The sequence below is a fragment of the Lathamus discolor genome, chromosome 1, assembly GCF_037157495.1.
Source record: "Lathamus discolor isolate bLatDis1 chromosome 1, bLatDis1.hap1, whole genome shotgun sequence".
In the NCBI taxonomy this organism is placed as follows: domain Eukaryota; kingdom Metazoa; phylum Chordata; class Aves; order Psittaciformes; family Psittacidae; genus Lathamus; species Lathamus discolor.
This window is the reverse complement of record NC_088884.1, coordinates 98,104,296-98,116,797: the sequence shown is the minus strand read 5'-3', so window position 1 is coordinate 98,116,797 and position 12,502 is coordinate 98,104,296. Positions and strand designations below refer to the sequence as shown.

The 12,502-nt window shown below is 40.2% G+C and overlaps 1 long non-coding RNA gene across 1 annotated transcript in view; it reads left to right on the top strand.

Moving 5' to 3' along the window:
* Window positions 1–833: 833 nt before the first annotated feature.
* LOC136018292 (uncharacterized) overlaps window positions 834–12,502 on the top strand; it is a 33,749-nt gene continuing 22,080 nt past the window's right edge. The window contains exons 1-2 of the long non-coding RNA XR_010614341.1: window positions 834–1,005; window positions 1,558–1,669. This is a non-coding gene — a long non-coding RNA (uncharacterized LOC136018292). The remainder of the gene's footprint in view (window positions 1,006–1,557; window positions 1,670–12,502) is intronic.

The window sequence follows — 12,502 nt, the reverse complement described above, 5'->3', positions numbered from 1 at the left end:
AACGACAAAGCTATTTGGAGAGGAGTTAATGGCTGCCATTGAGAGGGTCTTTGATCAACGGGCAGTTGTAAGTTTTGCTGAAGGTGATGAGACTCCTGAACCCCTTTGCTTCCAGGAAAGCAGAGGAAGCAAAGGAGGGAATACACATTCCTATGTGATTCGGAGAAAACTCCAGGAACAAACTCGCCAACAAAGTTTCCAAGCTGACAAGCAGGTATTCTTTATTGCAGCGCCGGGAGACACGGGGGATAGCTCCTCCTAACGTGTGCCTCCCCAGTTGCCACACAAGCCGCCCTTTTATAGTCACTGGGCATACATACATATTCATGAGGCTACATATTGATTACATAATTTTCCAGAAAGTTCCCCGCATGCTTACAGAATTGTGGTGGTGGTCTCTGAGGGTCGTTTACTTCTTCCAACAGTCTTCATCCCTTCTGGCAGCCTTTGAAACGTGCACAGTCAATGCCCATACCAGTTTAATTGGTTTGTTAGCACCAGAGACTCCTATCCTCCTACTTATCAATTAGTTTAACTGTAGCCCATCCTGGACACCTGCCATTCCCAGATACTCCTTATCCCTGTGTCCTCTTCTTCTAGACTGTTTTTCTTAAAACTATGTCAACTATAACGATTTATCTTGTACAAGAATTCTCAGTGTGTTCTCTAGCTGCACTCTATTTTTTTTTTCCTATGTATCATGCACCTCAGTAATTTTCCATTGCTACTGTTATGAAGCCATCAAACTTAACATAACTTAAAACTAATTCTAAAGGTTTATATATTCCATTTTGTGATTTTGTGCCCCCCTTGTCTCATATGTGCAGTGAGCACTGGAGGAAGCTGCAAGCTGTCCATTGGAAATGGGTCAGGGAGATGGGATTCATCAGATGCTGAGGATACAGGTTGATGGCCATGTTAAAGAAAGGGGATAAAAAGACAGAGATGGGTGGATGGTCCTGTGCCCTGCTGCTTCCCACTTTTATGTGCCTGTGCAGCCCAGAGGTGAGTTGACATGTCTGAGAGCTAGTAGTCTAGGGGGAAGGTTTCACTTTCAGGTGGGAAATTGATTGGGCCACCTCAAAGACCAGGGGAATAAGGGTATGCTTTCTAGTAGCAGGGAGGTTTGAAAACCTCACCATAATGTATGCTTGATGATGGATTTCTCTGGGACTTATTACAAACTCGGAGCAGGAGTGGTGAGAAGGAACTGGTTGCTCTTTAGTTGTGCCTTCATGTGCCAGTCTCATCCACCTTGGAGCTCTGTCATTGATATCTACTGTGTAGGATTGTGTTTATACTCTTTGTAAACAAATGAGGTTGTAGCAAAGGGTACTTGAGTGCATACAGTTCCACCTAGCAGGCTAAGAAACAATCTGAGAAGTCTTGAAACCTGAGCTAGGTTCTCAGGCTAAAGGGTTAAAAATGATCTAGCCCAGTAAAGAGGCACAAAGATCATTGCAGCTGTGGAGCCTGAGCAGGGTAAATTGTTGTGAGAAATGTTATGTGGTTGTACTGTCACAGCTACCTGCAAATTCTCCTTTACGTTTCTTCTAGGAGTGGCATCTCTGGGGACAAGTCACTACCTCAGTGGTGGAAGGATGCTTTTATTCAGGGAAGGGCATGTTGATGACCAGACTTCCTCCAGAACCTCACCTGTTTTTTAGAGGTATAATCATTCACCTTCATTTAACTTTGCTAACTGATCATACATAAACTTCAGTAGTCAGCTGGTGAGAATGTAAGAAGGCTTAACAACATATAGGATGGGAATGTTGATTAACAGAAGAACCACATGCAAAATTCAGGCACATTTGGGCTTGGCTCTAAAACTACAGAGTATTCAGACCTGCTGTTGTAATTTAGGACCATCTTTTGTTTACCGATGTGTTTATTACTGGCATGATAACTTCTTCAGGAATTTTCTATGCTATGGCATAGTGAAAGTCTGTCAATAAGAATCGGTGCTTAAAAGTCATGACTTTGGAAAAATTAATGTCTGAAATTTGGGGAAAAATGGGTCTGAGAGGAAGAAAAAAATAAAACTCATGAGTATATTGAGAGAGAATGTTTGAGAACAATGTTGGGTCTCTCAGTGAAGGACTCGGACTACTAGCTAGTAGCTTCTGAGATCATTTTGTTAAATGAACAGTTCTGTCCAGACCAGCTGCTATACAGTGATGGAGCTTTAGACAAGGACATTGAAACTGTTAAGACAAATGATACAGTCATAATAGAGTGTTATAATAGATATCCCATACAATTAACTGACCAGAAGCAGAGGAAAAAAAATTCTGGTTTACAGTTATGATGCTATAAAAATCTTGTAATCTGTGGGTACAACATCCTAACTGCAATATTCACCCTTGGTTCCTTTTGCCACATGAACATGTATTTTTGATATGAGTAATTGAATTAATTGCTACGGAACTAGTAAGAAATACATGTATTTCATTTTATTCAACATGTTTGCCCTTGGTGTGATGTTCACGGGATGTGTGAAGCCATGCAAATCCAGTCACAATGCATATAGTAGAATCAGAGGTCAGAATTTGGCTGTTCTAAAAAAAAAAAATAAAGTTCTCACAGGGACATTTCTGGATGTGCATGTGAATCTTATGTTTTGAAGATGGGTCTGGCTTTGGCTGTATCCTATTGCCTGGGAGCAAGGTCTGAGACTGGAAGGGTGCTTCATGGAAAACAGCTATGTAGAATATATAGAGAATGTGGAAGCATCATCCTCCGTGTATAGCAAGAGATAATTTTTGAAGGGCATGGGAGCCCCACAGCTGATAAGTGCCTTAGCCTTACAGAGTTCAAAACCATTTTGATGTTATGGGTCAGCTAATACACTTGTCCCTCAGGTTATGTACAGAGAAAAGAAAAATTTCCGTTGATTTCCCAGTAGTTGGAAACTTTAGACAGAGCTTGTACTCCCTTTTAGAATCCTCATTTCCTCAAACATGCTCTCTAATACTGAGATCAGCTATGCTTAGACAGAATTTGAACCAAGAGGCTGGGAATTGTGAATTGGGGATGAACTGCTCTGAGGTTACAAAGAAGAGGAGGGAAACCAGAAACTTTGCTGTTTTTTATTGCAATAGAGCCTGGAGCTAGAAACAGAGGCACAAAACAGAAGCAGCAAGGTGTCAGTTATCAGCGACTTGTTACTGACCTGGATTTGATGTTTATGGTATGTGGACTGGCTGTGGGAAAAGGCAGTCTGTTTTTCCTACTGCAGAATGGTGCTGATGGTGGTGAAAGTCATGCAACTTTATAGTCTCCTTATGAGGTAATAAGGAAGCAAGTAAAAAAACCCCTATCTCATTACAAAAAGTGCAAGCTAATTGGCATACCCTGGTGTTAATTAGTAGGTAAGATTTGTTGTGGCGGTGAAAGGGAAGTGAGAAGGCTGGATAAAAGTTTACTGGGGTTCACCTATGAAAAAATAATTATGCTAGGGCTGCTGGCCCCTAAAACATATATAACTAGAAGCAATTTGTTTTGATAACAGTGTACTAAATACCTACAAAATAGGAGATGCTGTTCTGTTGCAACTGAAGAGAGGACTGCCAGAAGGGTATGGGTAGGTTCTGCACTCTGCAAGGCTCAGAGGGAAGTTTAGAACAGAAAAGAAGAATAAACAGAGGCCTTAGCCATGCTGGCCTAGGCATTTTGTCATTTGTGTAACTCCGGGGCTAACTTTCAAGGGTTTCATATGCTGTCAGCAAGACCTTGTATCAGTACGCATTGTATTGTTGTATTGACAGTCCTTTCTGGATAATGTAAAAGTTGAGGTACGCAGTTTATAAGTGCTAGGAGAGAGACCTCTATTTCTCTACTAAATAAAACTGTTTTTCCATTAAAATTTGTGGTTGCAACCATGTATTATAAAAACATAAATATGGGAACACATTGAACTGGGCTATCAATACATTTCATGGCAATGGTGACATCATATCCCACATATATTTTGTGGTTTATTATGATAGTCCCAGAACCCTGGGAAGAATTTATGGCCTTCACAACTTACCAGTTATATTTATAATCACTTGAAAGACTCGTTTGTATTTGGTAAGAATACTTTTCTTTATATATTTTTTTAGATTTATTGTTTTTATTTATCTACACTACACTTTTTGAGTTTAAAGCTGACATTCAGCAATTACTTTACAACAGTTTTTCTGTCATGCACCCAAATAGGATTCACCTTCCATAGCATTGAGCTATTTGTTAGTATCCTGAACAGGTCTGAGTGCTCTGGCTGCAGTGTGTGGAGGGGGAGTGTTGGTTGGATTGTTTGATGCAATCAGCAGTGTGTGAAAGAAATATTGCATGCTCAAGGTCACACTTGCATCTCTACAGCACGTAGCATGAGCAGTATCATTTGAAATCTTACGTGACAGTTGAGGTTGCCAGAGCTAAAAGGAGAAGAGGCTTCAGAATAGCATTGATTCAATTTTATTCCTCAGTTGTAAAAGATTTCTGTGCTTACGAAACCCTTCAGGCTTCCTTTTCCATGGCTGGCTGGGTGTTGGTCCCCCAGCAGGCATTCTGGGGAGGTGATAAGGCACTTGCCTTGGAGGTGTTCACTGAGGCATCTTCAAATGTAACTTCAAATAATTACCAAAGTGCTCCTTTTCCCATGCAGCCATTTAGAAATGGAGCCCAGAGCCAAATGGGTCTGTAGGACATTATCCATCTACTTCAGTGGGTTCTGCATGAAACCCTCACCTGTACAGGTCCACTTTTCTCTATTTGAATGTTTTTCTTCACTCCGAGTACATCCAGCTAATTCACCCTTTGTCTTTCTGATGGGTCACTGTCAAATTTGGCCAATACAGAGCCAAATATGATAATTTGTTAGTGTGGTACATAATACAGGAGGAAGCGTAGTAAATGAGGGGAAACGTGTTTGTTCTTGGATTCTTCTCAGTTGATGCTGGAGTAGCCACTGCTCTGCTTTACATTTAGTGTGACTCCTGGGAAAGAAATCGGGCCCTTCAAAGAGACTTCCCCCATGGAGTCAGCAATAAGGAATTCCTGCATTTGAAGAACAAGCTACAGAAAAGGGGCATAAATCTAACATAAATGGGATGTGGGCTCACTCCTTAGTTTGAAAACCAGATTAGCAAGCAGTTCTTCACCAGAGAAGAGATTCCTGGCGATGTATGGGTGGAATCTCCATTAAAAAAAAATAATCTAGGAGATAATTTTTCTTAATATGTATTTTGCCATGTCATGTTTTCCAGCTGCCCTAGTATGCACTGTCTCTGAGAGGACGTGCTTTTCAGTTACTCAGGTATCCAGGGAGAGGGGTTATGGAATTACAGAATTATTTAGATTGGAAAAAAAGTGAGTCTAGCCATTAACTCAGTACTGCCAAGTCCCCCACTAAGTGACGTTGTTAAGCACCACATCTACATGTTTAAGTACCTCCAAGGATGGCAGCTCAAACACTTCCCTGGACAGCCTGTTCCAATGCTTGATGATCCTTCTGGTGAAGAAATGTTTTCTAATATCCAATCGAAACCTCCCTTCGTGCAACATGAGGCTGATTCCTTTCATCTTATCACTTGTTACTTGGGAGAAGAGACTGACACCAACCTTACTTTTTGTTCTTATGCAGACTTTGTTCTTTCTCATGCTTTGAGCTTCGTGACTGAGTTGGTTGTACTTTTGATTAAAAAATATATTTGTGTGGGTAGAAAAGGTCTTGGCATTGATGAGATGTGTGAGAAAAAAACTATCAGATGTTTCTTTTTCCTACTTTTCAAACTGATCTGATCCTTTGAGCTGGTAGGTAAGAAGGAAGGCTGCTCATCGGAAGCCTGCTCTTCCGAAGTAGTAATTAAAAATGATTTTGCTGCACTGTATTTGCCTAGTAATTTCACCTTTCTTAATTCTGAGAGCAAACCGTCTGCTGGCATTAGTGATCCTCAACATAAGAAGGATTTGGATCAAAATCCCACTTCTTAATCTTGTGCAGTCTGAAGTGTTGAACGGTTGATGAGGTTTGTTTTCTGAAGTTTGATATCTGTGCCTCTGGGAGTTTAAGCAGTGGTGTAGTCCCTTCAAAATCAAGAACTCAGAGAATTAGGTCAAAATGCAGTCAGCAAGTTTTGTACAACTCTTTTCTTCACCTTGTACTGTCCTGTTTAAATCTCTGTAAAGTGGCCATGAAGAGCCTTGTCTTCACTGTTAAAGAAAGGATTGTGTTTTTTGAATTGCAATATTAAATGTGCGTGAAGAGTCCCAAATTGAAAACACAAGGAAGAAATAGCTCGTTTTATCACAAACTAAAATAAAATTGACTTGTGGCTGGAAGGATGATGCTGATCTCTAATGCTTTCAACTTCCTTCTGAGGTAAAACCAATTTACTTTTCTTCTGGTTTTCTGTATGTTTAGTTATCCAGAAATGTTGCTTTCATAATAGTGAAGAGAAAGTCTTGCATATGGTTATGACCTCAATTCCCAAAAGACAAAGTTTTTCAGTGAAAGGTTTTGTAATAAAGATAACTAATGAAATAAAAACCTTTCTGACATTGGGAACCTAAACTATTACTGACAAAAGGTGCTGGGAAAGAGTTTCCAGGAGGTGATGTAACAGATAGATTAATATTCCACTGAAGGGATTCAACTTTTTTTGTCAGTCCTCTATGGGAAGTGTAATTAGCGAAGCCTAACCCAACAAATTGACTTTAGTGAGTGCATAGTTCTCTGTTAAACCACTGTTAAAATAGCATTACAGGGGCATCTTTGCAGAGAACTTCTTTTTTAAACTTGGGCCTGACTTTCCTTTGCCCCTTTCATTCTGCATAATAATCTGAAGAAATGTGGTACAAAGATTGCTGGTGTCCCACTGATTGCTGGTCTGCATGTGTCCCAGGAGAGCAGAGAATGGGTTTCTTTATTTCTTCTTCCTATTAAAATCTCATTTACTAATTATCCTAAGAATTACCCTCCCCTTTTTGCACTTACACTGTTGATGACTCTTGTGCAACTCTCCATCCTGAGCCTAGGCATTTCTACACAATGTTTTCCCTTATAGCTCAGGCTGACTGCTGTTCTGGGCTGACAGGGCTATTTAGTATGTGAGCATTTGGAGTTGCCTAAAAGGCATTGTGTTTAGGATCAGAAAATGCCTCAGGGGTGTATAATTAAACTTTAAGACAGACGAAGTTTCCCTTCAGACACAGAAGAAAATTTTTTGACAGGAAGAGGTCTTAGATGTTACTTTAAGGATATGGGACTACAGCTGATGATCTGGGAGGAGGCATCTGCTTTTTCTGCTTATGTCTTTCAGAGTTACCACAACTTCAGCATATCTAGATTGCTGCTATTGTGGCTCTGACTGAGGGTTTTGGTTTAGCAAATACTGTCAGGTTAAAAGCTCGATAGCTCTTTTTGTGCAGTTCTGCCTTCTTCAAAAGGTGCTAGCCTATGGCTACTCTGAGCTATGATATTAACTCTGTTAGTGTGTCTGTACACTGCACACAGTGTTGTTTGTGACTGCTCCTCAGACTTGACTGTCCTTGTCTTTAGGTGATGTAATCATTGCAGTTCTGTTTGGGTGGTGAAGTATGAAGATTGTGCAGAGGTATTTAAAATTTGTTGAGTGTATTATTAAAAAAAGTAAAATAGTTGTCTGTAGAACCACAAAATACCAGCCAGATCTTGTTTCTATGATGTCTGCTGAGAGACAAACAAGGTACCGGTTGCCTGGATGTCTTGATGTGTCTTGGGGAAGAAAAAAAGAAAGCATCGCGATTTAAGTGAAAACTGTAAAACCAAACCCAGTGATGGGTACATGGACTTGAAAGGTGCCAGTTTTAAGTATGAATATTCCTGCAACTGACTGTGAAGTTTTTTATCTTACCCTACTTATTTAAACTGTTTCTTAATAGAGTAAATAGTTTTAAGAATAAGGGCATTCTGTCACATGTCATGCTAACTCCAGTGGATAAAAGGGTCCGATCTTACCCAAGCTGTATGAAATCAGAGAGTTGGTTACTCTATAAAAGTTGCTCGGTTCTACGACCAGTTTTAAATATTAATAAATGAAGTAATGCCAAGCATCTTAAATTTTCATTACATTTTTCAGTTCATCATACGGATTTATTCTAATTTCCAGGAAGAAGTAGCATAGGCTTTATGGTGTTTAGCAGGAGAAGCTGTTGTCTTAAACTGTGCAAGGGTAATGTTTTAATATCTGACTGAATGTAATTCTTTTCATAATGAGTGTGATTATTTGCCTCTGCTCAAGCCAACTTCATTTTGCTGGTGATGATGAAAGAACAGTGCTGAATTCCAAAGCAGCTGCTTCCCAGCTCAGGTTTGTGGTTCTTTGTTCTCTCTCTGAGTGTGGTAATTAGCGTTTTGCTTGCAGAAAGACCAGGAAAAGTGGTGATGAGGTGATGGATGTGTCCACTTGCTTGCTCAGTCTAGAAAAATATTTGGATTTTGTTTTTTCCCCTTCTGGATATTTAACTGAGAGGGAAGCTATACCTTTGTTAGGGTTTAACAACATTGAAAATGTGCTTCTCTGATCTTTCCTTCCTTGAGCATCTTTGTGCATTTGTTTTGTTAGCTGTCTGTTCTCATTAATAGAAAAAATATTTGCAAATTGGTCTTCAAGAGATTAAGCCACCTTTAAATGTCTAAGGAGTAAATTAAAATTTTCATGTTTAAATGGAAAAAAACAAGCTGGAGGTAATAAAGAACTTCTACAAGTAATTAGTGTAAATTACGTTCTTTGATATTGGAAGAAGAAAACATTTCTGAAATGATTATAGAAGAATTTTTTTGTGCAAATTTTATGGGGAATTAAATAAAGCTTTACTATGAAAAGTGGTGTCATTTAGCTTAATATTTGAGTATCAACTGTGGTGAAGTATGGATTTCAACCCAAGCACCTCCTTGAAGCACTCAGAGCACAGCACAATATCTTTTAAAAACACTAAAGGTCTTTTCTAAAATGCCTTACTATATTTGTTTTTCAGAAATAAAATTCCATTTATACCAAACTTATTCCAAAATGACCTCTCATCATGCCCTGGTTGTGCATATGATGATTTTGTTTTCCCTCTGTGTTTTGTCCAAAACAGAATTCTTAGAAACTTTGTTTTTTGCAGTAAGAGGCTTTAATGTGAAGCAGACTTTATAAGATAAAAGTTAGCATCATCTTTCTGAATAATAGGTAATATGAAACTCTAACATAAAACAGGAGTTCTTATCTGTCTTAAGAATCTTTCTCTATACTGTTTGTTATGGCTGCCAAGTCTCACCCTCTGATGGGTGAGGTGATCTTTAAGAGATAAAGGAGAAATCTCCAGGAGTGCCCTTAATTTGCCTCAGCATTTTGTTAAACAAAATATATAACCACAAGCATCAGCAGAAGATTGCTCCATCTCTCACCATCTGTGTATAATTGTAGATAACCTATTAAGAGTGCAGTGGTGGTGATTACAGGTGGGACTGGAAGCTTCACTTTTTACTAGGGTTGCCTGACATTTCCCATTATAAAACTATTTTCTGTTCCGTTTGATAACTTTCCAGGATTTGAGCTCATTTTCCATGCTGGGCAACTGCCTCCAGCTCTTGTGTTTGTTCATTTGTTTAGAGGAAGTTTCAGTGTTGTAGGGTTTTTTGTTTGTTGTTTTTGAGGAGAAAAAAAAACCAGAGAAAATGTCTTTTCTTAAGAAAAAATAATCCCAGTGACCTTTATCTTTGGAGGTCTGGCTTCTCTTTTTTCCCCCAGCTCTTCAGGGCAGATTCATATAGCTTTTTGCAGTGGGTCTGCCCTTGTATATCTGCATGCGGTTTAATTGTGTTTGTGGTGTGGGTGTGTTGTGGGTTAGTGTTTTGTTTATTCTTTTTTCTTTTGGTCTTTAACCCCAAATCCTGCTTGTTTGGGCCATGCTGCAAGCCTTAAAAACCTGGGGAGCTCTCTATGGCTTTACAGTCCAAACCTTGGAACATTTGGGTGGCTGTTGGCTGGCAATGGCTGCCAGACCCCAAGTGAGTGTGATGCTGTTGTGCATAGGGGTGGTGGCGCTGCAGAGGCACCTTCCTCATGAGGATGCTTTGAGGGTGCTCTCAAGGTTCCTAACTGCAGGGCTAGGGTCCCATGTCTGCTACATGCTGCATGTCCATATCTGCATGTCTAAGCTATGTGCTGCAGCTGCCCATGGGAGACTTTTTTCTGGGGTACTTGGCACAAGCTTAGTGAGGTGAGTGAAGTGAAGGGTTGTCAAGGTGGTTGCCTCTCCCTTGGCTGCTGGAATGCATGGTATCTCCATCCCTGTTGCGAGATATTTCCTCCTCTGAAGGTGCTGGGAAGTGGGGAAGAAGCTGCTGGGTTGGGTACAAAAGGCACAAGTGACAGGGTGGCAGCGGTACTGGAGTAGCTATGTAATGCCAGGATGAAGGATCCCCCTCTCATCACTCATGACAAGAAAGAGATGGTTTTTTTCCTGAAATCTTCTCTGTCATTCACAACATGCTTTCCACCCCCTCAGCAAATGCAGCAGGGATTTGACAAATGACAGTCTTTTTGACAGCAGCTGAACTAGTTTTGCCAGCAATACTCCTTTTGTGTTTCTGAATTTGACACTGACTTTTTTATTTCCCAGCCCACTACAGGGGCATGTTTGGTTTACACCAGTTGCTAGCCTTGCCCCTATGGATTATGAAGGGATGCTCAGCTACAAGGATGAGAAAAAGAAGAATGAGAAAGGAAGAATGAGGAGCACTATAAGGCTACTTACTACAGCAGTTTTCGAATGAAGAAAGGAGTGTACTTAAATTGTTTTCTTTGTTCTTTGTACATGCTAACTGCAAAATGTCTGTCAAGCTGTGAAACACTCATCTGACTGTGTAACTCCATAGTGTTGCCTATAGCTGCTAACTGTTTAGGCTTGAAGTTACAGCGCCTAGAAAATGCAAGCCTATTTAATACTCTTAACCTGTACCCATGATTTATATATTCCTCTGTATGAAACAAAACACGCACTTACTAAACCCTACAATTTAATGTTGCTTACTTGCGTTAGTAATAGGGAAAGCAAATAGTTTAAGCGCAATTACAGAATTGAGTATGCAGCATGTATTATTCATGCCTTGCCAGCACTCTTCTCTCCTTCCCTGCTGCGCTAATGTGGACGGTCCGTAAGGTGTGGTATTTGGCAAACAATCTGTGTGAAGTCTGCTTGGAGCTTGATCATCTGTATTATACACCATTTAGCATTTGTAACACAGCCAGAAAAAAAAACCCAAAACACAAAAGTTTATCTGTATGTAAAGGAGAATTATAGGAACAGCTTGTTCCTCACAGTGTTTGCTGTACCTCAGAAGCATATCCAGCTCCATTTCTGAGGGGGAAGCCTGGATATGGTGCTGTACTCAGCCCAGCATCTGACTTCACTCACTGCTCTATGTACCTGGAGACACCTCTGATGGGTGTCTCTTCCTTGAGTAGCTTCACAAGAGCCACAGCAGCTGAGCACTCCACAGGATCTGCAAGAACAGCAAGAGCAGTTCTACCCAGAGTTACATTTACTTCTTGCAGCTCATGTTTTTCTGGGGGCGAGAAGGGATTACCGAGGAAAGGACTCAACAGGGGAGTAAATAAGAAAGGCAATGACTCGCAGGCCTTGAGTACTGAAGTGTACAATTTACCTTGTGTACCGAGCATGCGCCAATTTAACTAGATTCTTGATGAAACTGGTTTAGATAGCTAGTAGCTCGAGTGTGGGCACTCTAAGAGATTAAAGCTCAGTTAATGCTTTAAATGAATCAAGTTTGATGAGAGCAAGGGCCACAAGATTAGACCTAAATAAGGATCTCTTTTAGGATACCAGTCTAAGGAAAATACAGGGAAGCTTGTTCCTCATTAGTACACCTTAAACTAAGGCTTTTGTGCTGCTTGAACAAATAGTACACAAGGTCTTGAAGTAACCAAGTAACAACTGGTAGAGTTGATTAATAGCTTTTCATTATCTATTTATGGTTATATTATCTAAGGCTAGTCCCTGATGGTTTGATAAAGGATAGGACTTTGTAAACATTTATTCATAATATGTCTGATATCTAGAGATAAGTCAATTCAGCAGAAGGGGAGAATTTGTCTGTTTCAGGCTATGCTATGGTTTGTAATGTCCCCGATGGTTTTGTACAGCTCAGAGCCAGTGAGACTGCACAAGCAATATGTATGAGGGTTATTCTGAATGAGAACAGACTGGACATTGGCTGTGAGATGTAGTAATTTAGATATCAGAATAAGCATATATTTAAATTGTCAGGAATGTTATGGTTTGGCAGTTTTTTTCTTACCTATGAAAGGCAAAACCTGAAATGCTGGTGTACTGTAGCCAGGTGGTATGGCATCTTTCATACCTAGAGCTGAGGTTTGCTACCTGGGCAGAAGAGACGACCAGGGATGAGACCTTCTTGTGGAGCAGCAGCATGGGGTGGCCCTGCCTGCCTCTGTCTGTCCTTTTT